Below are 26,751 nucleotides of genomic sequence, written 5' to 3' on the forward strand. Positions count from 1 at the left end.
CCTTATTCCTCGCCTCTGTATCCTTTGTTTATTCCCTTGGCCAAGACCTCCAAATCTGCACGTAGGAATCCAGGCCTTTGCTGGCCTGAGCGTGGAATATTTCACCAGCTTTGTCTTCCACTTAGCACTATCCCAGTCAGTCTCACATGGCCCAGCTCTTCCAGGAAGAGACTACTTGCTCCTCCTTTCACCCCAGAGCCCTCCCCTTTGAGAGAACCTGCCTCTCCTGGGCCCACAAGGCTCCAATCAGCTTGTATATCATGTCCCTACAAACCCTGCAGGTTGCTTTCCTGACTAGATGGTGATCAGCTTATGCCCTGAAGCGACAGAGACGGAGACGACCAAAGTTAACAAAATAAGGTAGAAATCATGCTTCCTGCAAAATCAGTTGGCTTTGTAACTGTCTTTTCTCCTTGCCTAGCAACTGCTTTCTCCCACGTGAATACAAGTATTTATTGCCTTGTACTTGAAATGGAAAGGCAAATTTTGAGCTTCAAGGAATGGGCAGTCCTGAGAGGGCAGGGGCTCTGGAAGAACAGTGGTTGGTCAGCACAGGCTGTGCTCTTGAAACGACTTGACCTTTCTTCCCTCTCAGAGCCTATCCTCTAGGTCCGTCTGACATCTGCAAGCCTGGTGGCCACTCTCTCCCTCTGGGGCAACCTGAACAGTGAGGTGTGCAGTACCGCACAGGGACGAAATGTCCATCAGTTTATAAATCAACCACACTATTCTTGGGGCTGGGCTGGCTCCCCATCCCAGTTTTAGCAGGATGGGGCTGTGGCCATGGGGCTCCTGCTGAGCTCTGGGACTGTCCAGGGGGTGGGCACTGGTGCCCTCTGGGTGGGGAAGGGAATGTGCCGTAGGAACCCTGTGCATCAGGGCTCAGTATCTGCACATGGGCCTTACATGAAGGGCCGGCTGTGTCCTCCAGGCAGCAGGGAGCCCGGAGAAGGTCGTGGGATGTAGGGTCTCAGGTTCACACTGCAGGGCTGGCCCAGGAAGCCAACTTTGGGGGAGATCGCAGTCCTCCTCTGCTTACTATGATTGAAGGCCTCCTTCAGGTGGAACTTCTGGTCTCCAAGAAGTGAGCAATGCAGAGGGCTGGCTAATGCCAGATCCCTGCCTCGCAGTGGACCGGGCCCTTGCCTCCCTTTTCCCAGACCCAATGAAGCCTGTTGCTTTTTGGAAGCAGGAGCGAATATCAGCCATGTGGGCCTGTCTCGCCAGGAATCCATCTGTAGTGCAGGTGGGCCATGCAGGCCTGAGAAGCCCTCCCAGACACTCAGGGCGTGGTCATGCGCAGGGTGGCGGGGAACTGGCCCTGGAGGGCTTGGTAGGTACTTTCAAGGTGGAGGAACAGGATTGTTTCTGAGCTGCCGTGGTCCTTAGCTGATGTTCAGCACTGATGTTTAGCTCAACATCAGCGCCGTAGCTGCTGTTGAGCACTGGTTTCCCACACGGGCTGATGAGCGCGCTCTGGTTTCAGTCCTCTCTGGTGAAATGCGTTTTACAGCCATGCAACCCTCAAGATATTCCAAGTAGAAAGCCTCCTATCTTCCCCTGGAGGAACCACACTTGCTGGCGGGTGGGCTGGTGGAGGAGAAGCTAGGTGGGCGGGATGCGCCCCTCGGTCCCCTAGGCAACCTCGCCTAGCGCGCTGGCCCGGGGCCTGAAGCACACGGGGAGGTGGGCGGGGAGCGAGCGGCGCACGCCCCCGGGTTGCCAAGGAGTGGGGGCGGGGTGGGGTGCTAGTGGCTCCGCCCACGCCACGTGCAAGTGCCTCCTGCAGGTGGGACTCATCACAATGCTCCTTAGTCCCGCAGGCTCGGCGTCCTATGGGCCGCTCGCCATCCCAGCAGCCTGGCTGGGAAGTTTTGCGCTGGGAGGATAACTCAATATGCAGCATTACTAGAAACTAAATTCAAGACATTTAAGTGGAAGAGCCAGGTAAGATAGGTCATTTGACCCTTGAACCACGCACGGGTTAGGGGCGCCGACCTCCCATGGAGTGGAAATCCCTCATGCTCTATCTCTGTCTTGAAAACAAAGGAATTGGTACACGATTCACCTAAGAGCTGGAAGCTTAAAGAATTTGGATAGAATCCGAATTCAAGCCCTCGTTGTTGTTCACTCGACTCTTTGCGACCCCATGGACTGCGTGCAGCACGCCAGGGCTTCCCTGTCTTTCACTGTCTCCTGGGGTTTGCTCAGACTCATGTCCATTGAGTCGATGATGCTATCCAGCCATCTCATGCTGTCCCCTTCTCCTCCTGCCTTTATTTTTTTCCATATTCAAGCCCTAGTTCTTTGGATCCTGCATAGTGCGATCTCTAATTGAATGCAGACTCCCCCCCCACCCCCACATTTAATTAAAGATCTATATAGTGTAAAACACAGGTACTATATATGTTGGAAAAAACCTACCTGTAAGCTCAGTGCAAACTGCCGTTCAAACCTGCCTTGCTCAAGGGTCAGCTATATTTTAGGATGAAACTTTGGCTTAGATATCAAAGGTTTATGAGGGCTCCCTTTCAGAGGTGAGTTAAATAATCAGTCATTTTCTACCGCTGCCCCAGTAAAGAATACAGATTTGGGGGTGCCCAGTGGGTAGCTTGTGTCTAGATTCAGGTCTGCTGCTGTAAGTCAGATGGCTGAAGTTAAAGATAATCATAAAAAGTGTAGGGACTAGCAGGCCACCTAGATTCAGGGGAGTTTTGGCCCCACAAGCTCAGCAAACATGGAAAAGGCCAGAAGCCCGCAGTGTGTGGTGTCTGTTTCAGATGGATGTGTTAAACCAGCGTGGTGAGTCTTACCTCCATGCAGTGCTTTCACTCTTGTTCCTGGGGCCAAGCCCCTAGGAGTCACTTCTGGGGACATCACAGAATGTGTTATATAAGTGAGAAGTAGGTTTATGGATGGGGAATTTTATAATCATGTATGTGGAGTTTCCATGCCTCCCAAATATGTGTGTAAAATATTTCTAGGAAATGAAGTGTGTGTGGTGGCTCTTCCTGCACTGTCCTCTCCTCGTGTCCTGCAGCCTGCCTTGCTGGGGCCAAGGAGTAGAAGGAGGCCTTTTACAATGAAACTCCCCTGTGAGCGTCTTCTTTTCCTTTCTTTTTTTAAAACAGTTTAATCATAAAAAATCAACTTGACTGTCACATATCCAGCATAACCTAAAAGGTAACCTTTCTGTTTTAGACAAATGTAAGCAATTGTTACAGTGGGCTCCACAGCTTTAAGTTTTTTTCCTGACTGTAATAGTAACATGATGTAGAAAACATGAAAAATATTTTTTAAATTATGAAGAAAAACATGTAAAAATAACAGGTATCCAGTGAAAACCATTGTTAACATTTAGGTCTAGTATAGCTTTTTTTTTTTTTTTAATCCCCATGCATGTTTAAAGATATTAGTGAACACAATGTATATTGAGTTTGGGGACCTGCCTTCACTAAATATGAAAACATAAAACATAAGCATTTCCCCACATTGTTTTGAGAGCTTTATAAATGTCCCCGCTGAGTTTCGTAGCATTATAAGGAGGCTTGCTAGTGGGTGTGAGTCATTGCTGGGTATAAGGTTTTAGTCTCTGGACTTGACCATGAAGCAGAGGTGGATCTCTGCAGACAGGCCTGGGAGGGAGGTCTGGGGAGAAGAGGGAGTGAAGGAGCAAGAGGAGAGGCAGAAAAAAAAAGGCACAAGGGAAGGGTGAGGAAGCACCTTTTTCAGGCTGCACCCACAGAGCCAGAGACTAAAGACCCGTCAGTATGGGCTGAGCCCCGGAGCCAGACTGAGCTGATTAGAGGAAAAAAAAAAAAACAACCCATATCTCTCCCATAGAGACTGGCTGTGTATGAATTAGACTGTATTGCTTGAACCTGGCTCTCTGTGAATTAGATTGTATTGCTTGAACCTGGAGTAAGTACCTATTGAATATTTTTAGGGAACTGATGTTGATGCTTGATGGGTTAAGAGTAAAACTTTGTCATTCCATCCTCCACAATAAGGAAACCAGTCTAGAGATTTTTTACATTCTGAGTTTTTCTGTTGAAATCTATTTACTACCAGGACATTTGTTTGATCAATCAGTCCACACTAGCTAGCTTGTAACAGCAGCAATCTCTTGAACTTACTCTATGTCAAGTGCTGTGTTATGAGTTTAGCATAGATTATGATGTTTAATTCCTCCAGCATGCCTGGAAATAGGAATCATGAGCCCATTTGACTGACGAGAGAACTGAGGCTCAGCGAGGTTGACTTTCCCAAAATCTTATGGCCAGTAAGAAGTGGAACCCAAATCTCTTAACACTCTTACTCAAACAGAGTTGGTAATTAACTCATTCACTGCCTCTGCAGCAGAATTTTAATAAAAATGGAAGAAAAATCTGTTCATTAATTTTGTGTGTGTGCATGTGTGTGAAGTGGGAAAAGACTGTTAACACTCCTTATAGCAAGCTTTTAATCTTAGAATAGTTTAAGATTTACAAAATTACTGTGAAGATAGTAAAAGAGTACCTATATTCCCACATCCAGTGTTCCCTTTTTAAAAACATGAGAGTGTGATATGTTTGTTACAACGAATAAACCAACATTGATATATTGTTACTAATTTAAACCCATAGTTTATTCAGTTTTCCCCTTACGTCCTTTTTCTGTTCCATGATTCCACCCACGATATTACATGTAGTAGTGTCTTCTCAGGCGCTTTTATATGGTAGTTACTCAAACTTTTCTTGTTTTGGGTAACTTTGGCAGTTTTGAGGATTGCTGGTCAGATATTTTGTAGAATGTTCCTCAGTTGGAATTTGTCTGATGTTCTCCTCATGATTAGATTAGTGTATTTTTGGAGGAAGACTGCAGAGGTAAGATGCCATCTTCCTCATCTTGTATCACAGGTCCTCCCATCACTGTAACATCACTTAGATGTTAACACTGATCATCTTCTTGGGTTGTCTGTCTTACTCCTTCCTCCTGTTTCCACGCTGTCCTCTGTGGAAGGAAGTGACTTAAGAAGTGTGGAGTTACGTGCCATCTCCTTGAGGATGGAGTATCTGTATAAGTTGTTTGGAATTCTGCAGAGTGGCTTTGTCTCCTTTCCCTTTGTATTTAATCAGTAGTTTATATCAGTATGGCCTCATGGATATTTACTTCATGTTTTAGGTTGTAATCCAATGCTACGTAATTTTCTTGCTCTGATTGTTCCCGTTTTGGCCATTGGGAGCTCTTTCAGTTGACTCCTGTTGTTGCAGGAAAGGGGACCCCTTCTAACACTCTTCTGAAAGGAGGCTCTTCTCTAACACTCAGAAATGAATTGTCTAAGAGAGTTCAGCACATTCAGCACGAGGGCTGACAAAGCAAGAGACTGTATTGGGGGGGCGCCTGGGCCGAGAACAGGAGAGTAAGGGAGCCCAGGAGGCCTGCCGCGTGGCTCACAGTCTCGGGTTTTATGGTCATGGGGTTAGTTTTGGGGCTGTGTTTGGCCAGTCTCTCTGACTCAGGGTCCTTCCTCGTGGCACATGCATTGCTCAGCCAAGGTGGATGCCAGCAAGAAGGATTCTGGGAGGTGGTAGGACGCGTGGTGTTTTTTGACCTTTGACCTGGATTCTTCCAATTGGTGGTGGCTTGTTAATTCTGTGTTCCTTACCAGAGCTTCCTGTCAGAAAATAACTCATGCTGGTGATTCAGTCAGTGTGTTTCCCATAACACTGTGTCCCTATGACACATCAGTTTTTTTGAGCAGTTCTTTGTTTCTTGGAGCTACATATGTTCCAAACTCATCTTGTGTATTTCCTGCTCTAGTCCTTGAATCTACTGCTTCTCCAAGCAGCCCTGGCTCCTTTCACCGAGAATAGTATCAGAAACCAGGGTCTGGGCATCAGGTGTGCTCATTGCTGTGGGGATGGCATTGCTTGTGGGTCCTCTCAGCTGAAAGAGCAAGGAAATGTATGTGTACTGATCTGTGTATGTGTGAAGTGGCTCAGTCGTGTCCGACTCTGCATCCCCATGGACTGTACAGTCCATGGAATTCTCCAGGCCAGAATACTGGAGTGGGTAGCTGTTCCCTTCTCCAGGGGGTCTTCCCAACCAGGGATGGAACCCAGGTCTCCCACACTGCAGGTGGATTCTTTTACCAGGGAGCCACAGGGAAGCCCAAGAATACTGGAGTGGGTAGTTTATCCCTTCTGCAGGGGATCTTCCTGACCCAGGAATCGAACCGGAGCCTCCTGCACTGCAGGCAGATTCTTTACCAACTGAGCTGTGAGGGAAGCTCTATCTGTGTATATATACATGCCTATAAAATTTTCTGTATGTAACCATCTGCATGTGTATTAAGCTGAGTATGAGTGCATACTAATATCTCCAGCTCCAGTCCACCACTGCATGGCTCATTCTATCCATCTCCCCTTCTTTATCTGTAAATTCACACTCCAGCGATGAGACATCTGCTTCCTGCCATCTGCCACCCTTTAACTTAGTTGTTCAATTCCAATGTATTTGTATAGATATCAGAATTGTTAACTCGCATCCCCAAGGAAAAGTCTTTATTGACTGGAGTGTAATGCTGTGTGCAGTTCCTGTTTCCTTTGGTGTTACAGATTCTACTGATTTTTAGAGTTACTAGGATTAGCACTATTGCCCCCCCAGCCTGTTTAATAAAGTTGTTTCATACATTTGTAATACAGTTGGGTTCAGCTCACATCAGTCACTCAATCGTGTCTGACTCTTTGTAACCCCATGGACTGCAATACGCCATGCCTCCCCGTCCATCAAAAACTCCTGGAGTTTACTCAAACTCATGTCCATTGAACTGGTGATGCCACCCAACTGTCCCATCCTCTGTCATCCCTTTCTCCTCCTGCCCTCAATCTTTGCCAGCATCAGGGTCTTTTCCAATGAGTCAGCTCTTTGCAGCAGGTGGCCAAAGTATTGGAGTTTCAGCCTCAACATCAATAATTCCAATAAATATTCAGGACTGATTTCCTTTAGGATGGACTGGTTGGATCTCCTTGCTGTTCAAGGGACTCTCAAGAGTTCAAAAGTTCCACAGTTCAAAAGCATCAATTCCTCGGTGCTCAGCTTTCTTTATAGTCCAACTCTCACCTCCATATATGACTACTGGAAAAACCATAGCCTTGACTAGATGGACCTTTGTTGGCAAAGTAATGTCTCTGCTTTTTAATATGCTGTGTAGGTTGGTCACAACTTTTCTTCCAAGGAGTAAGAGTCTTTTTATTTCATGGCTGCAGTCACCATCAGCAGTGATTTTGGACTCCCCCCCAAAATAAAGTCTGCCAGTGTTTCCCCATCTATTTTCCACGAAGTGATGGGACCTGATGCGATGATCTTAGGTTTCTGAACTTGAGCTTTAAGCCAACTTTTTCACTCTCCTCTTTCACCTTCATCAAGAGGCTCTTTAGTTCTTCTTCACTTTCTGCCACAGGGGTGGTGTCATCTGCATATCTGAGGTTATTGATATTTCTCCTGGCAGTCTTGATTCCAGCTTGTGCTTCATCCAGCCCAGCGTTTCTCATGATGTACTCTGCATATAAGTTAAATAAGCAGGGTGACAATATACAGCCTTGACATACTTCTTTTCCTATTTGGAGCCAGTCTGTTGTTCCATGTCCAGTTCTAACTGTTGCTTCTTGATGTGCATACAGATTTCTCAAGAGGCAGGTCAGGTGGTCTGATAGTCCCATCTCTTTAAGAATTTCCACAATTCCACTGGTGATCCACACAGTCAAAAGCTTTGGCCTAGTCAGTAAAGCAGAAATAGATGTTTTTTGGAACTCTCTTGCTTTTCCAATGATCCAACGGATGTTGGTAATTTGATCTCTGGTTCCTCTGCCTTTTCTAAAACCAGCTTGAACATCTGGAAGTTCACAGTTCATGTACTGTTGAAGCCTGGCTTGGAGAATTCTGAGCATTACTTTGCTAGTGTGAGAGATGAGTGCAATTGTGCAGTAGTTTGTTCCTTCCTTGGCATTGCCTTTCTTTGGGATTGGAATGAAAACTGACCTTTTCCAGTTCTGTGGCCACTGCTGAGTTTTCCAAATATGCTGGCATATTGAGTGCAGCACTTTCACAGCATCATCTTTTAGAATTTGAAATAGCTAAACTGGAATTCCATCACCTCCACTAGCTTTGTTCTTAGTGATGCTTCCTAAGGCCCACTTGACTTCACATTCTGGCAAGTCTGGCTCTAGGTGGGTGATCATACCATTGTGATTATCTGGGTCGTGAAGATCTTGTTTGTATAGTTCTTCTGTGTATTCTTGCCACCTTTTCTTAATATCTTCTGCTTCTGTTAGGTCCATACCATTTCTGTCCTTTATTGAGCCCATCTTTGGATGAAATGTTCCCTTGGTATCTCTAATTTTCTTGAAGAGATCTCTAGTCTTTCCTATTCTATTGTTTTCCTCTATTTCTTCACATTGATCAATGAGGAAGGCTTTCTTATCTCTCCTTGCTATTCTTTTGGAACTCTGCATTCAAATGGATGTATCTTTCCTTTTTTCTTTTACTTTTCGCTTCTCTTCTTTTCACAGCTATTTGTAAGTCCTCCTCAGACAGCCATTTTGCTTTTTTGCATTTCTTTTCCTTGGGGGTGGTCTTGATCCCTGTCTCCTGTACAATGTCATGAACCTCCATCCATAGTTCATCAGGCACTCTATCAAGTCTAGTCCCTTAAATCTGTTTCTCCCTTCCACTGTATAATCGTAATAAAATCAAATAGATTTGATTTAGGTCATACCTGGATGGTCTAGTGGTTTTCCATACTTTCTTCAATTTAAGTCTGAATTTGGCAATAAGGAGTTCATGATCTCAGCCACAGTCCGCTCCTGGTCTTGTTTTTCCTGACTTGTTTTCCATACCTACTTCATCTCTGGCTGCAAAGAATACAATCAATCTGATTTCAGTGTTGACCATCTGGTGATGTCCATGTGTAGAGTCTTCTCTTGTGTTGTTAGAAGAGGGTGTTTGCTATGACCAGTGCGTTCTCTTGGAAAAACTCTATTAGCTTTTGCCCTGCTTCATTCTGTACTCCAAGGCCAAATTTGCCTGTTACTGCAGGTGTTTCTTGACTTCCTACTTTTGCATTCCAGTCCCCTATAATGAAAAGGACATCTTTTGGGGGGCATTAGTTCTAGAAGGTCTTGTAGGTCTTCATAGAACCATTCAACTTCAGTTTCTTCAGGATTACTGGTCATGGCATAGACTTGGATTACTCTGATATTGAATAGTTTGCCTTGGATATGAACAGAGATCATTCTGTCATTTTTGAGATTGCATCCAAGTACTGCATTTCAGTCTCTTTGGTTGACTATGAGGGCTACTCCATTTTTTCTAAGGGATTCTTGACCACAAATAGTAGATATAATGGTCATCTGAGTTAAATTTGCCCATTCTGGTCTATTTTAGTTTGCTGATTCCTAAAATGTCAATATTCACTCTTGCTGTCTCCTGTTTGACCACTTCCAATTTGCCTTGATTTGTGGACCTAACAGTTGGCTTATCATACTTTTTATTCCAGTCTATTCCACTTTGGAATCTTGTAAATAATTTTTTTCCCTAGTTTGTGTCTGCTTTACAGTATCACACAGAATCACTGCCCCACCCCCCAAATCCGCTGCTCTTCACCTCCTCAACCTTACCTCCCCCCTCAACTCCTGGCAGCCAGTGATATGTTTATCAGCTTTATAGTTTTTCCTTTCCTGAATGTTATATATTTGGTACCACATAGTAGGCAGCTTCCCCAAACTGACTTCTTTCATTTGGTGATACGCACTTAAGATAAATCCATATTTTTCAATGACTTGATTGCTTGCTTGTTTTTATCAAATGAGGAATGCTTCATTGTCTGGGGGTAGCACAGTTTATTTATCCATTTGTCTATTAAGGGACATGTTGGTTACTTCCAGTTTTTGACAGGGTCCATCGAATTGATGATGCCGTCTTGGGACACAATTCTTAGGAATACAATTGCTGAGTCAGGTGGTAAGACTATGTCTAGTTTTGTAAGAAACTACCAAAATATCTTTCACAGTGGCTGTACTGTTTTGTGTTTCCATCAGTACTGAGTGAGTGTTCCTGTACCCTGCATTCTTGCCAGCATTTGGTAGTGTCAGGTTTTTGTTTTTTTTTTTAATTTTGTCATTCTAATCATCTTGTAATGGTATCTCGTTGTTTTCACTTGCAAACCCCTAATGACCAGTAGTATTGAGCACTGAAGAATTGATACTTTTGAACTGTGGTGTTGGAGAAGACTCTTGAGAGTCCCTTGGACTGCCAGGAGATCCAGCCAGTCCATCCTAAAGGAGATCAGTCCTGGGTGTTCATTGGAAGGACTGATGTTGAAGCTGAAACTCCAGTACTTTGGCCACCTGACTCATTTGAAAAGACTCTGATGCTGGGAAAGATTGAGGGCAGGAGAAGAAGGGGATGACAGAGGATGAGATGGTTGGATGGCATCATAGACTCAATGGAGATGAGTTTGGATAAACTCCGGGAGTTGGTGATGGACAGGGAGGCCTGGCGTGCTGCAGTCCATGGGGTCGCAAAGGGTCGGACACAACTGAGCGACTGAACTGATCTGAACTTATTAAGCACCTTTCATATGCTTATTTGCCATCTGTATCTTCTTTGGTGAGGTGTCTGCTCAAATTTTTGACTCCTTTTAATTCTTTATTTTAAATCATTGACTTTTAAGAGTTCTTTCAGATTTTGGATATTGGCCCTTTATCAGGTACGTGTTCTGCAAATATTTTCCTCTAGTCTGTGGCTTAGTTTTGCATTTTCTTATCAGTGTCTCTCACAGAGCAGAAATTTTAAGTTTGATGAAGTCCAACTAATTTTTCTTTTCATCGACTGTGCTATTGGTATTTAAAAATTCATCACCAAATCCACAGGCATGTAGATTTTCTTCCATGTTTAAGAAGTTTTTTTATTTTTCCATTTTATGTTGGGGCCTACGATCTACTCTGAGTTAATTTTTGTGTAAGGTGTAAAGTCTATGCTTTGTTGCTGTTCAGTCACTAGGTCGTGTCCAATTCTGCGACTCCATGGACTGCATCATGCCAGGTCTGTGCCTAGAGTCCATCTTGTGTGTGGGCATTCAGTTGTTCCAGGACCATTTGTTAAGAAGCCAGCGTTTTTTTTTATTGGCAACACATTTCTGTCTAGTTTGTGGAACTGGAGTGCTGTGAAAGTGAGCTTTGAGAGCTCTGGCCTGGTCACTGAGGTCTTCTGATAATGTCCGTCTATTATTTTCCTTTGTCCATCTTCCTGCCAAATCAGATGTTATCTTCCACCTACTAAAGAGAACTTGGTAGTTCCCCACTCCCAGCACAGGAGAGGGAGTGCTCTGTGCGTGTATGTGACAAAGACAGAAAAGCTTCTTCAGAGGGGACTTTGTGGAGCAAGGCACAGTAGTTGGAATGCCTCTATTTTGGCCTTGAAGATAGAGAAGTCTTAAGACAGTAGGCAACCTATCTAATTAACATAGTTTTAAGACAGAACTTACCTTTTAGGAAAAATATGGAACCATATGGTACACACATACCCACAGAGACACACAGACACACATAGACACAGACACACACACACACCCTTTTTCCCAAGGTCTGGCATTTCCTCAGAGCACCAACACCCATCTTTCCAGGCCTTTCTGTCCTCCATCAACACAAACCTCATCCTCAATGAGGTGAGGGGCAGATTTTCATCACTGTGACGCATGTTACAACATTGAACTTGATTCTATATGGAGTTACCTACATATCCCATTTATTGTTAGACTGTGTAGAAAATTCCTTTTTGGCTTATGAATTAAAGGTAAAGAAGAGTGCCATCTTGTGGGCATCTCTGTTATGACCACAACCACATCCGATCTTGGTGGATTTCCATCAACCTCAGAGAACCGCTCTGCTATGCACACATCTGCATGTAATGTATCGTCAACTGGGGGCAACTGATGATGCCCCTCTTCAGCTCTTTTACTTACAGTGAGTCATCCTGTGGGCTTTTATTTTCATGAATGACCAATATCCTATAAAGTCAGTCATGGAGGAGTATTAACACTGGCGTTTATAATAAAAATGGCACATTACTGGTTCCCTTACATACTCTAATTCCATTTTGTATAAAAAGTTTGGCTGATGAGCTCCACAGTGTGACTCTCTGTGACCCCATGGACTGTAGCCTGCCAGGCTCCTCTGTCCATGGAATTCTCTAGGCAAGAATACTGGAGTAGGTTGCCATTCCCTTCTCCAGGTGATCTTCCCAACTCAGGGATCAAACCCAGGTCTCCTGCACAACAGGCAGATTCTGTACCAACTCAGCTACGAGGGAAGCCACCACAGTAAATGACCCCACATGGACTGGGAATTCTGGACATTTTGGGGGAGGATATTGTATTCGGTGTTGTATTGAGTTTGGTTGTGGTTTGCAGTAGCTGCTAGTCTTGTTTTAAAGAATATGGTTGTCATTTGTTTCTTTAAAAAAATTTTTTTTTATTGAAGGATAATTGCTTTACAGAATTTTGTTGTTTTCTGCCAAACCTCAACATGAATCAGCCATAGGTATACATATAGCCCCTCCCTTTTGAACCTCCCTCCCATCTCCCTCCCCATCCCACCCCATCCCACCCCTCTAGGCTGATACAGAGCCCCTCTTTAAGTTTCCTGAGCCGTACATCAAATTCCCATTGGCTGTCTATTTTACATATGGCTATCTATGTTACTCTTTCCATACATCTCACCCTCTCTTCCCCTTTCCCCATGTCCATAAGTCTATGTCTGTTTCTCCATTGCTGCCCTGTAAATAAATTCTTCAGTACCATTTTTTTTTTAGATTCCGCATATGCATGTTAAAATACAATATTTATCATTCTCTTTCTGACTCACTTCATTCTGTATAATAGGTTCTAGGTTCATCCACCTCATCAGAACCGACTCAAATGTATTCCTTTTTATGGCTGTGTAATATTTAATTGTGAATATGTACCATGACCCTAGACTACCAGAGAGCTAACCCTAGGGGATATCAAATAGTGAGAACTCACACAAAGGAAACCACTTGAACACAAGACCTGGCATCACCCAACCACCAGTAGCACCCTGTGTAGGCCGCCTCATCTAAATAACAAACAGAACAAAAATATAAACCCAACCACCAGCAGACAGGATTACCTATTTGATTATCATCAGAGGAAAAACAAACAAACAAAAACTCAGCACAAATCTCACCCTATATGAAGCTTAAACAAACCACTGGCCCAACCTTAGGAGGAAGAAAGAATTCAACCTTGAAGCCTGGGAAATGGAGACCTCAATCACAATAAGTTTAAAAAAGGTAATAATGAAAAGGCAGAGAAATACTACATAAATGAAGGAACAAACTAGAGACACGGAAGTCCAAATAAATGAAGAGGAAACAGGCAAACTCCCTGAAAAAGAATCCAGAATAACGATAGTAAAGATGATCAAAAGCCTTGGAAACAAAATGGAGAAAATGCAAGAATCAATTGACAAAGACCTAGAAGAATTAAAGAATACACATGCAGAGACAAGCAACACAGTTACTGAAATTAAAAATACTCTAGAAGGAATCAACGGCAGAGTATCCGAAGCATAAGAACGAATCAGTGAGCTGGAAGATAAAACGGTGGAAAAAACTTTTGAAGAGCAGAATAAAGTAAAAAGAATGAAGAGAACTGAGGATAGTCTCAGAGACTTCTGGAACAATATCAAACGCACCAACATTCGAATTATAGGGGTCCCAGAAAAAGAAGAGAAAAACAAAGGATATGAGAAAATTTTTGAAGAGATTATAGTTGAAAATCTCCCCAACATGGAAATAGTCAATCACGTCCAAGAGGCACAAAGAGTCACATACAAGATAAACTCAAGGAGAAACACACCAAGACACATACTAATCTAACAAAGACTGAACACAAAGAAAGAGTATCATTTGTTTCTTAAGGTGAGGAGAGAACAAGGACAGACCACTCATTAGCAGAAAAGTAGTTTTAGTAGCAGTTCAGGGACCACTGAGCTAGATTGTGGACCCCAGGCCTCCACAGGGAATTGGGTGCCAGGATGCTCTTTGGCAAGGAGAATGGGCCATGCTAGTTAGTATACTTGGGAGATGGCCTTCTAGTCCTGGGCTTGCTTCTTTTTACCAGGAGACCTTGGGCAAATCCCTACACCTCAGTGGGCTTTTATTAATTTATTTTTTAACCTGTGATGAGACAAATTTGCAATTTATAATCTCCAGGTTCCCCTCAAGGTCTAAAATCCAATGTGTGAAAGAGAAGGTCTCATTTCTCAATGCTTCTTAACCCAGGTTTTCTGGTCAAAGGCAGGATTTATCATAAAGATCCTGATTTTCAGTGAAGCTTCTAGGTAGAACATTCTGAAACCACAGAAGTGGTTTTGTTGGTCAGTTGCTAAGTCGTGTCCAACTGTTTGTGAGCCCATGGACTGCAGCATGCTAGGCTTCCCTGTCATCTATTATCTCTGGGAGTTTGCTCAAATTTATGTCCATTTAGTGGGTAATGCTATCTAACCATCTCATCCTCTGCCACCCCTTCTCCTTTTGCCTTCAAATCTTTCCCAGCATCAAGGTCTTTTCCAGTGAGTCTGCTTGTCGCGTCAAGTGGCCAAAGTATTGGAGCTTCAGCTTCACCATCAGTCCTTTCAATGAATATTAGGGGTTATTACCTTTAGGATTGACTAGTTTGATCTCCTTGCAGTCCAAGGGGCTCTCAAGAGTCTTCTCCAGCACTACAGTTTGAAAGAATCAATTCTTTGGCACTCAGCCTTCTTTATGGTCCAACTCTCATATCCATACATGACTACTGGAAAAACCATAGCTTTGACTATACGGACCTTTGTTGGCAAAGTAGTATCTCTGCTTTTTAATAGGCTGTCTAGTTTTTCATAGCTTTCCTTCCAGGGAGCAAGTATGTTTTAATTTCATGGTGTAGTCACCATCTGCAGTGATTTTGGAGCCCAAGAAAATAAAATCTATCACTGTCTCCCCTTTTTCTTGTTCTATTTGCCATGAAGTGATGGGGCCAGGTGCCATGATGTTAGTTTCTTAAATGGTTTGTATTTTACTTATTTAACAAATTATGGAACTACCTGAATATAATTACTTCATTCACTATTTTTTCATTCATTTGGATACCTATAGCTCTTTTGGAGCAGATATAACAAAAAAGCTACACTTACTTCTACTCAAGGACTGAGGCAGCTGGGCCTCTGGTCCGCTGGGGATATATGTTCTCCTTGCAGATGAGTTTAGTCTGCATCACAGCATTTTAAGACATTTCAGGCAGTGATGGGTGACATCATCCATCTGGCTTACAGCTGTTATGTCAACCTAATGCTATAAATAGGTATCTGCCAGGGGTGTGGATGCTGGGAAAGAAACCATCCCTTCCACGGCCTGCTGAAGGACTTTTGGGGATGGGTGTCATTTCATGTAGAAGAATTTATCTGTTCCCAGATCACTAGGAATACTGTGTGTAACTTGTGCACGTATATGTTAAGAGATCTCGTACATTTAAGAACTCTCATACATTTTCCTGTTCTCTTGAGTGAATGCATTATAAGTTGTTTTTGGAGAATAGGAGAGGATCCAAAACCAAACAAAAGACTAGAACGTTCAGCTCTGGCTTGCAGCTTCTTTTTGTCAGAATTAGACTACGTGAATTGTTGAACTTGTTCTTTAAAAAAATGTGGAGCAGAAAGTGTGTTGATAATGTTTGACCACAAGAGGGCGCGCTAACAAAACACCTCACAGCTCAAAAATCTACATCTGCCTCCTCAAACATTTACACGCTACCATTTCTGCCTGGTCTTCTGACATAAAGCTCAATGTCACAAATATTGTTTCAAACTTTATGAAAAGATGTTTTTTTTTTAAAGAATGTTGGAAACCTGGGAAGTGAATCCGAAGCACAAGTTCAACTGCTTGTTTAGCTGGAGGTGCTTTATAATTCCTACATCAATTTTAGGAAAAAAGGCAGTTTAAAAACCATTGCTTTCTTCAACAGGCCAAACAATACAAGTTCAAAACACTTTAGGAACATTTGCACTTCCAAAACAGCTTTTAGGGATTATCTTCCTAAGAGTTATAGCTCTAGATATATGTTAAAAAAAAAAAAAAAAAACCGAACAAACAACTCATTCTCTAAGCTAAATACAAATATTAGAGAAAAACACCATTATTTCCTCCAGGACACAGATGCTTGAAAAAGAAAGTAGGGGAAAGGCTATGTGATAATCTCTGAAGTAAATTTAAAGCACCCAGACTACATTTCCCTAGAAATATTATTATTCAGATAATACTTGAGGGGGTAACTGCCAAAAATGAATATCCTTTACCTTTAAACAGTCTTTCTTGATAGTAAAATAATTAGAAAAATTTATATGCATCTCTGCTATTATTAATGTGCCTTTGCTTACAAGCGATTCAGTTGGTTATGCACGGATGTTACAGGAGTTCTCCCTCCCCCCTTCTCAGATGACATGTTTATACTCAGGCAGCACTTCTAAATTTTTAATAGAGACGAAGAGATTCCATTTAATTAGGCAGAGTGACTTGTTTATGTGCAGGTTATACATTTACGGGTTCTAATGAAGAACAGAAAATACCTATTGAACAGCCTTTGAAGTTTCACTGGTTTAAGGATAATTGTAAACCAGCTCAATGGATACAGCATCTCAGTCAATCAAATGACTAGAGAGTTGAGAAGAGGGAGTTAAATCTAGGTAAAATAATTGCACAAATCGCGTGTCGATCAGTGTTCAAAGGATTTTTTTCCTCTCCCAAATCAAAGCTCTTCAATCTTACGCTCATTTGGAATATGGAAACTGGGTTATGGGAGAAAATGGTGAAGAGATAACCAGATTTTTTTCTTTCTTAAGAAATACCTCTACCATTTATATAAAGCTTTCTCCTTTTTTCATTTCAGTTTTTACTTCCGATGGTCTGTGCAGCCTGTTTTATTTTCGAACTAGATGACATAAACACGTTACTGTCAAAAGTGGTTTTTTTTTTCACTTTTATAAATCCTTCCTGAAAATGAAAAGTTAATTTTTTCTTAATCTCTGACCTAAGGTAAAAATCTCAAATATTTGCGTGCCTCAGATGTGCCACAAAAAGGCCACCTAAATTAATGAGGTTTCTTGAATTGGTGTACAGAAATGAATTACAAAGCTTAAGAAGTCGAAGAGATTTCTTGTGATGTTTAAAGCGGTATTAATGATCGTGTGGAATGAGATATCAAGCTTTGTGTTATTACTATAGGATTAGCTTTTAGTTCCTGTAAGCTGGTCTATTTATGGGTACATAGGATGGAATTAAACTTTGAAAAGGTTAATTTTCTTTTTTATAAAAAGTGTTCTGTAGAAGGTTTATTTCCTATCACCTTTTATAAGTTTCCCTTCGAATTGTAGTTTCAATCTACATTTGGAGTGGGTCCAGAAAGCTTGCCTAATAATCTAATCCCTGGCTGAGCCTGTCTTAGGGGAGGGAGTGGGGTAAATGAAATGCTACCTACAGGTTCCTGACAATATATTCATCTTGATATGATCGCAGCTGATGGCTTGTAGCAAGGCGACTCCTAGGACTTGCATTGGCTGTCATTAGGGTACGTTATAATTTCAGCGTGGAAAACAAAGCACCAGTGTACAAGAGAAAGAAAGGCATCTCTGATCAAAAAGTAGTACCTGAAAAAAAATATGTATATTTGAGCATTTACTCCATCCCAAGCATTCTACTGAGATTTTTTTTTATTGGAGTATATTTGATTTACAGTGTTGTGTTAATTTCAGGTGTATGGAAAAGTGATTCAGTTACTCAAATACACATACCTATTCTTTTTCAGTTATTCATATAATCATATTTATTCTTTTTCAGATTCTTATTTGTTGAAAGCAAAACATTTGTTGCCGGGAGAAGGGATAGTAGAGAATAAAAAGCTGAAAAAAAATGAGAAAAGACGCCATTGCCCTTTGCTTAGCTCACCAACCGCAGTGAAGGCTCTCAGATATTTTAGCAGTTAGTTGCATGTCCGTTTTCTTTCTTCCGTGTGCTAGTCTCATTTATTTCCTTAAGTCTCTTCCCCTTGTCCAGAGTCAGTATTATGTGGCTGAAATCTTGGATGCTGTGGGTTTAAGATCAAATAGGACCTAATCAGGGGGGATTTGTTTTCTTATTGATCTTTTTATTGCTTGGGTCCTGCTGACAAGCTGCAGAATGATGGGGAGGAATTAGGGCTGTCAGTCTTCAGAGCAATGCGTCCTGGCCAGCGCTCCACCTCAACATGGGCAAGCAAGAGATGGTGAGCAGCTCCAAAGGAGGACCCTGGGCTTGCAGAGTGGAAGTGAGTTATGCCAGCAGCACCAGCATTTAAAATGGAAGATGCTGACATATTTGTGTTTATTGATATTTGGTTCTGGTTGGTTGGCCAATGCTCTCGATTAGAGTTGACCATCATACCTAATTCAGGCCTAATTTAAGCAATAAAAGTCTCCCAGTTTTGTGGGAAACCCTGGGAAGAAAGGGATATCATCCTCAGAAGAGAAAGGCAGAGGACATGGGTACTTTTTAAAAAAAAGATCACTTACCAGTCAAATACTTAGGAGTTGTTCAAAGGAAGATAAAGGAATTGGATGTGAGAAAAAGAATTTCATGAACATGTTAAACTTTCTGCCAGTAAATAGAAAGAGGTGGGGGGAAAAGTATCTTTTGAGGGGAGGAGGAAGTGCACTATTACCAATAAGAAATCATTCTGTTTCAATCTTTCCAAAGACAAGAGAATTTAAGGAGACAATCTTTCATGGCCTTATTTGATAATTAAATTGAACTAGGGCCCTGTTCATGGTCTTATTCAATAAATTAATTGAACGGGGGCAAATGACAGTCTGTCTTCTTTGAGGGTGGAGAATACATGTGTGATGTCCCCACAGAACAAGCGTATGTGCATGCTAAGTCACTTCAGTCGTGTCTGGCTTTTGTGACTCCCATGGACTATAACCTGCCAGGCTTCTCTGCTCAAGGAATTTTCCAGGCAAGAATAATGGAGTGGGTTGCCATTTCCTTCTCCCGAGGATCTTTCTGACCCAGGGATTGAATCTGCATCTCCTGCTTTCGCAGGCGGATTCTTTACCTCTGAGCTGCCTGGGAAGCCTCCCACAGAACATGAACAGCCACATGTTCATGTTATTGGCAATGCAGAAAATATGTCTGTAGATCCAACATCTGTTTAAATAACCACTTCCACCAGCATTGGTGCTGAGGTTCTCTTTCTGTTTCTGCCTGCCTGTAAGTGTTGCTGCAGAAAAGCTAGAGGGTAAAACAGAACAAGAGGGCGCAGCCATGACGTGAAGTATCGTCGAGGATACGGGACTGCCTTTGCCCAGAGCTGCCTTCCGAGGCTCTCTGGTGAGATATTTACAGATGCGGTGTTTCTAACAATCTCCTCCCTCCTCCTCCTCTTTGTTCCTTTAATGAGCGAATTAGCCTTAGGTTCTTGTTAAATCTCTTCATTTCGGGAAGAGAACAGAGGTGTCCGTCATTACAGCTGGAGACTCCCCAGGAAAAAGGTAGTTGGAGAAGTGTCCCCTCCCCGGGGTCCTTTCTCCTTGGGCGGCGGCTGTCGCCACCTGCTGGAATGTCATGCCCTCCCTTGGTGAGCGGACAGGAGGAAGAGCCTCGGAACCGTCCCGGGGTCCACCTAGTTCTCCTCATGCAGGGAGACCTCCCTGCACTGTTGGAGGTGAGAAGGAGCTTAGTGACCAGATACCCCATGCTTTTCATTTCACGGATGGGTAAACTGAGGCCCTTTGATGCTCGGTGACTTGTTGTTGCTGTTTTTATAATTGTATTTGTTTTTGACTTTGCTGGAACTTCACTGGTGTGCCGGCTTTTCTCTAGCTGCGGTGACTGGGGGCTGCTCTCTAGTTACGGCGCACGCACTTCTCATTGCAGTGGCTCCTCCCGGGGAGCACGGTCTCTAGGGCGCACGGGCTTCAGGAGTTGTGGCTCATGGGCTCTAGAGCAGAGGCTCAGTAGTTGAGGCACATGGGTAGGTGCTTCAAGGCATGTGGGAGCTTCCCGCACCAGGGATGGAACCCATGTCTCCTGCGTTGGTAGGCAGAGTCTTTACCACTGAGCCGTCAGGGAAGCCCTCTGTGAACTGTTTAAGACAGCACAAGGAGTAGGAGTGAGTGGTAGAGGAATTTCAGGCCTGCTGGGCACTTTTGAGGAGGAAGATGCTGGGGAGATGAGGGCATCTTTTAGGGGCTGGGAGGGGCCTTGAGATAAGAGAGCTGTGCTCCTTGCTTCTTGAAGTATATAGTTCATGGATCAGAAGCTGGCATCACCTGGAACTTGTTAGACAGGCAGCATCTCAGTCTCTACCCCAGACCTACTGACTCAGAACCCACATTGCAACACGATCCCAGGTGATTTCTGTGCATGGTGAAATATGAGAAGTGCTGAGGCCGCAAACTCAAACTGGGATGATTGGGCAGCTCACAGCTGCGTAATTTCAGCAAATGTCATAGTTGCCTCTGAAAAAGATGCTCTTACAAGCAACATTTTTAACTGAGGTGGGTACATTAAAATTTAAAAATACGGGGACTTCCCTGGCAGTCCAGTGTTTAAAACTTTGCCTTCAAGTGCTGGTTGGATTCCTGGTTTGGGAGCTAAGATCCCACATGCCTCAGGGCCAAAAACCCAAACATAAAAAGGATGCACTATTGTATTAACAACAAATTCAATGAAAAATTTTTAAATGATCTATATAAAATAATCTTAAAAAAATAAAAGCATGAAATGCAAAGAGTAAGAAGAACGATGCTCTAAATCAAACATGGGGAAATGGTGATATTTAACGGCACAGCTTTTCTGTAGGGCAATTTGGTGATAGGTATCAATGTCTTAAACATGCTGAACCCTTTAAATTAAAAAAAAATTTATTGAAGTATAGTTGGTTTACAATGTGTGAGTTTCTTCTGTACAGCAGAGTGACTCAGATACACATATGTATACATTCTTTTTCATAATTTCTATTATGGTTTATCATGATATTGATATAGTTCCCTGTGCTATACAGTAGGACCTTGTCCATCCATTCTATGTGTAACAGTTTGCACCTGCTGATCCCAAACTCCCACTCCACCCCCCCCCCATCCGCCCTCCCCCTCAGCAACCACCTCTTTCTCTAAGTCTGTGAGTCTGTTTCTGCTTCCTAGATAGGTTTGTTTGTGTCAGTTTAAACACATGCTTACCCTTTGATCCAACTATTCAACTCTCAAGGAGGTTATTCTCGAGAAGTAACCTGGCTTTGAAAGGATGTGTGAACAAGAAAGTCATGTTTATTATAGCCAAAAAAACTGGAAGTGGCCTAAATTTCAAACAGTAGAGGACAGTGAAAGAAATGATGAAACTTTTAGTGGAATTCTATGTAATCACTTAAAATGATAAACTAGGGGAGCATTTACTGCTCTGGAAATATGTTAACATATGTTTGTGGAAAAGCGAAAATTCCAGGTTACCATACTCTGCATAAAATGATCTCATATCTTGTTCAGAAATAGATATCTATCAATATTTTGAAACCTAGATGGCCATGCATCTAAATGTTGGCAGTAGTTATTTCAGACAGTAAGATCATAGGTTATATTTTTCTTTGTGCTTGTCTTCATTTCATGGGTCTTTTACAATTGATGTGTATTAATTAGTTAACCAAAGTTGGTATTATAGTCATTTTGAAAGAGTGTTTTAAAAAACTTAGGTCTTAAATACCTTACTTCCCAGGCCAAATTCCAAACAGGAAAAATATTTTGATATCTTGTGGGTAACTTTTTCCACTATAATGACAACATCACATTAAAGTTGTCTGTTAAACATCTTCTTCCTCCAAGATTGTGAAGGCCTTGATGACAAGGACTAAATCTTTGGCATTTTTGTATCTAGAGTCTAGCATGAAGTGTGACACACAGCATACAGTAGTAAGTGTGTTTTATTTTTATTTTTTTTATTATTATTTTTTTTTCATTTATTTTTATTAGTTGGAGGCTAATTACTTCACAACATTGCAGTGGGTTTTGTCATACATTGACGTGAATCAGCCATGGAGTTACATGTATTCCCCATCCCGATCCCCCCTCCCACCTCCCTCTCCACTCGATTCCTCTGGGTCTTCCCAGTGCACCAGGCCCGAGCACTTGTCTCATGCATGTAAGTGTGTTTTAAATGGATGGAGGAAAGGGTTTAGGATCACAGTCTAAAAACTTTTTCCTTCCTGGGTATGTTTTTAAAAATATTTTTTATTTATTTATAACTACCCTGGGTCTTCATTGCTGTGCACGGACTCTCTCTAGTTGTGGCGAGCGGGGGCTCCTCTCTAGTTGCGATGCACAGGCTTATTTCCGTGACTTTTCTTGTTGTGGAGCATGAGCTCTAGGGCACAGGATCAGTTGTGATGCTCAGGCTTAGTTGCCCACACCGTGTAGAATCTGCCTGGACCAGGGATTGGACCCATGTCCCCTGCATTGGCAGGTGGATTCTTAACCCCTGGACCACCTGGGAGGTTCCCTTCCTGAGGGTCTTATAGGACTAATGTTCTTAGCACACAGGAATTGATTGCTATGTATCTAGGTAATATGTGTGATGAAGTAACTGTGGAGGACAGAGTTCTGCTTGACCTGTTGGTTTAGCTGCAGTATCCACTTTGGTAATAAATTGCCCTGTGAGATGTGGGTCAGGGCTGAACATATCAGGAGGTCAGGCTATTGTCTAGTGACTAAGTTGTTTCTGACTCTTTGTGACCCCATGGACAATAGCCCACAAGGTTCCTCTGTCCATAGAATTTCAAGGGAAGAATACCAGAGTGGATTGTCATGCCCTGCTCCAGGGGATCTTCCTGACCCAGAGATCAAACCTATGTCTCTTGCATTGGCAGATGGATTCTTGACCACTGTGCTGTCAGGGAGCGCAGAGGTCAGGCTGTAGAGATCTCTAAAGACTGACTCAGAGGACACCTACGTGCCGTCTGCTCCGTGGGGTGATAGCTCCCCTGGGGGCCCTGCGGGCTTCCTCGGGTAGGACTATGACATTCAAGAACAAGCTCGAGGGCAGTGGAAAGTGCATTCTGGGTACCGGTTCGTGTTTTATTGTAGTTGTGACTTTGGGCCTTGTCTCATTAGGAAACAGAGTTTGGAGAGGCTTGAATGGTTGTGGAGAAGCACTCACTGTGTTTCAACATCATGCTAAGAAGCATTTGCATTTGTTCCCCCAACTAATTTCAGTTGCTTCCTTATGAAGTGGGTAGCCATTCTGCAGAGCAGGAGACTGACTGAGCAAGGCTAAGCTGCTAGCCCTCAGTTCAGACATGGAGAGGTGGAGCTAGAGTCCACGTGGGGTCTGGATCCAGAGCCCAGGCCCTCCTGCAGAGCTAGAAAGAATTTGGGGGATGCTCTCAGGATTCCCCCCAGCTCTAGTACTTTTCTGTGTGACTGTCCCAGTGAAGATGTCCCTGGGGCTTCCTGAATTTCCCCAGTTCTCCCTGTGAAACAGATTCTATTTAAGAATGGGCCTCCACATTCTGTGGTCAAGAATTTCTTTTTCTTGCTCTTGGCTCTCAGTGAAGTCACTGGGAAACCCATTTTATAATTTTAAAAAGTTGAATACAAAAGTTTTTAATCAAGTAATTTATATTATTTAGAAATAGTTATAATGTTCAAGAAAGTAGTATGCATACTTTAATTATGAGTTAATTTGAACAGATAAAGTTCTAAGAAAATTCATGGACAATTCACTGAATATATCTGAACACAGGCTTGTTTCTTGGGATATCTCAGTTTCTGTATTGGGAAATGTTAACAGTATTACAAAAATAAGTTCTTATCTACAAAATTAGTACCGTGTTTCTGATGTTGAATGGTACAGTAATGATATATGAATATTTGTTTGCAATTTTGGGGGCTGTTTTATATTTGAAATTTGCATAGTAATACAGAAGGCTTTGGAAACATCTGGGGAGGGGGTCGTGATTTGGTTGAAAGGTCGTGATTTGGTTGAAACGAAGTATCCAAGAGGTTTCAGAATCATAAAATGATACAGAACTACTCTGGGCTTTTCTTAGTTTGCATCCCCCATGGGCTACATTTTAATTGTTCAGTTTTTAACTTACGTTTAGTGAAGATAATTTTTTGGTATATGTCTCTGCTGCTAGCCCATGAGCTTCATGAGAACAGGAGAGCCACATCTGTTTTGCTTTTCACTTCATACTGTTAGCACATAATAGCATGTAATAGTGCATAATCTAACAGTAACAGCTACAGTAACCACAATAACAAATAAGAATGGGAGCTAACGTCGAGCCCTTGCTTCGTGCCAGGTCTTGTTCTAAGTGCTTGGTACTAACTCATGGCGTGGAACTTTGGAGAAACGCTGGTTAAGTGATTTTTATGTAAATAAAAAGTATATTTAGAGTTTATGCATTTGGGAACCATTCACTGTTGTGGAGGTTTGGGCGACCTTATTACAGTGAGAACTGGAAGATATTGGACTCAAAGTAGTTCTGTAGCTTTTACTTGTACCTGACAAATATTTAAGGTTTCGTGTTTTCATATTCTTTTTTATTTATTGGCCTCCAGAGCAGATCTTTTTCTCCCAAACTTTTAACTTTTTATTTTGTAATGGAGTATAGCCAATTAACAATATTCTAATGTTCTGGTAGTTTGAGGTGAACAGCAGAGGGACTCAGCCATACTCATGCATGTATCCACCCACCCCCAAAGCCCCCTCCCATTCAGGCTGGCACATAGCATACATAACATGTGCTGTATAATTGGTCCTTGTTAGTTATCCATTTTAAATATAGCCATGTGTACGTGTCCATCCCAAATTCCCTAACTGTCCCTTCCCCTGCAGTTTGTTTTCTAAGTCTGTGTCCAGAGCAGATTTTGAAGAAACAAGAGTAAAGGCTCAGCATGATCTAATTACTTAAAGAAATAGAATGGCAGTGCCCTTAACATTTCATTTTAATGGCCGCATCTTTGCCTGGCAGCTCTGAACTCTGCCAGTGGGAAGGGAGGATTGTCTTTCCAGAAAGTTTCAGGCTGACGCCTGTGTTGTGGCTGCAGTAACTGCCACTTAATTTATTGTCATTTAGTGCAAAAATTGATGAGAACATAACCTTTGTAAGGTTTTTATGTTTTATTGGCTATAAAAGATAAAATATGGAGTGAAAGGAAGTAAAATAGTATTTTGTTAGGTCAGGGGATGGATTTATGCCTTAACTAACTGACAGAAAAATCAGAGGGTCATAAAGATCTAGTCTCTGCCACCTATCTCTTCTCTTTTTTATGTGTGCATTCAACAAGCTTCTCTTTGTGGCAGTTAGTCCCATGGGAGCTCACCCAAACACCAGGCCCCTTTGTCCCAGGGCATTAACTCAGCTGTTTAGATCAAGAATATCACGGAGGCTTCTGTTGCAGATATTAAGCAAGTGGGATAAGTCTAAATGAATCAGGTACTTGACATGTTCTAATGGAATGTTGGTTCACAAGGAACTGGGGGCTGCATTGTGTCCTGAATGAACAGGCAAAAACAAAGTGTGCAAGTTAAATTGAATTTTGTGGGAAACACACACAGAGATCCGAAACTTTGGGAATTGCTGGTGATTGTGCTATTGCAGGGCGAGAAGGGTGATGTTGGGAAGAACCTGACCCTCCATCAATTCCCGCAACACACCCTCCCCAGCCAAAAAAAAGAAAAAAGAAATGGAATGATAACAAACATACTTCAGAGTGATAAAGTGGTTAAATTTGATCATCTAAGCTTTGTTGTTCTTTAGTTGCCAAGCCGTTGCCAACTCTTTTGTGACCCTATGAACTGCAGCTCCTTGGAAGGAAAGTTATGACCAACGTAGACAGCATATTAAAAAGCAGAGACATTACTTTGTCAACAAAGGTCCATCTAGTCAAGGCTATGGTTTTTCCAGTGGTCATGTATGGATGTGAGAGTTGGACTGTGAAGAAAGCTGAGCGCCGAAGAATTGATGCTTTTGAACTGTGGTGTTGGAGAAGACTCTTGAGAGTCCCTTGGACTGCAAGGAGATCCAACCAGTCCATCCTGAAGGAGATCAGTCCTGGGTGTTCATTGGAAGGACTGATGTTGAAGCTGAAACTCTAATACTTGGGCCACTTGATGCGAAGAGATGATTCATTGGAAAAGACCCTGGGAAAGATTGAGGGCAGGAGGAGAAGGGGACGACAGAGGATGAGATGGTTGGATGGCATCACTGACTCAATGGACGTGGGTTTGGGTGGACTCCAGGAGTTGGTGATGGACAGGGAGGCCTGGCGTGCTTCGGAGTCACAAAGAGTTGAACACGACTGAGCGACTGAAGTGAACTGTAGCTCACCAGGCTCCTTTGTCCATGAGATTTCCCAGGCAAGAACACTGGAGTATGTTGCCATTTCCTTCTCCAGGGCATCTTCCCAACCCAGGGATTGAACCTGTCTACCTGCAGTGGCAGGTGGATTGTTTACCACTGAGCCACCTGGGAAGCCCATCATCTAGGCTAGTGGTTCTGAAACTCAGTATCACCTGCAGGACTTGTTAAAATCCAGATTTCTGGGCCTACATCCAGACCTTTTCAGTAGGTCTGTGGCTGAACTTGAGAATTAACATCTCTAAGAAGCTCCCAGGTGTTGCTGATGG

General features: G+C 42.7%; 1 long non-coding RNA gene across 1 annotated transcript in view; it reads left to right on the forward strand.

The window, feature by feature from the left end:
* The first annotated feature begins 268 nt into the window (after positions 1-268).
* The window catches only part of LOC122444128, a 79,796-nt gene continuing 53,313 nt past the window's right edge, over positions 269-26,751 (forward strand). The window contains exon 1 of the long non-coding RNA XR_006270177.1: positions 269-360. This is a non-coding gene — a long non-coding RNA (uncharacterized LOC122444128). The remainder of the gene's footprint in view (positions 361-26,751) is intronic.

This window comes from Cervus canadensis, chromosome 6 (assembly GCF_019320065.1).
Source record: "Cervus canadensis isolate Bull #8, Minnesota chromosome 6, ASM1932006v1, whole genome shotgun sequence".
Classification (NCBI taxonomy): Eukaryota; Metazoa; Chordata; class Mammalia; order Artiodactyla; family Cervidae; genus Cervus; species Cervus canadensis.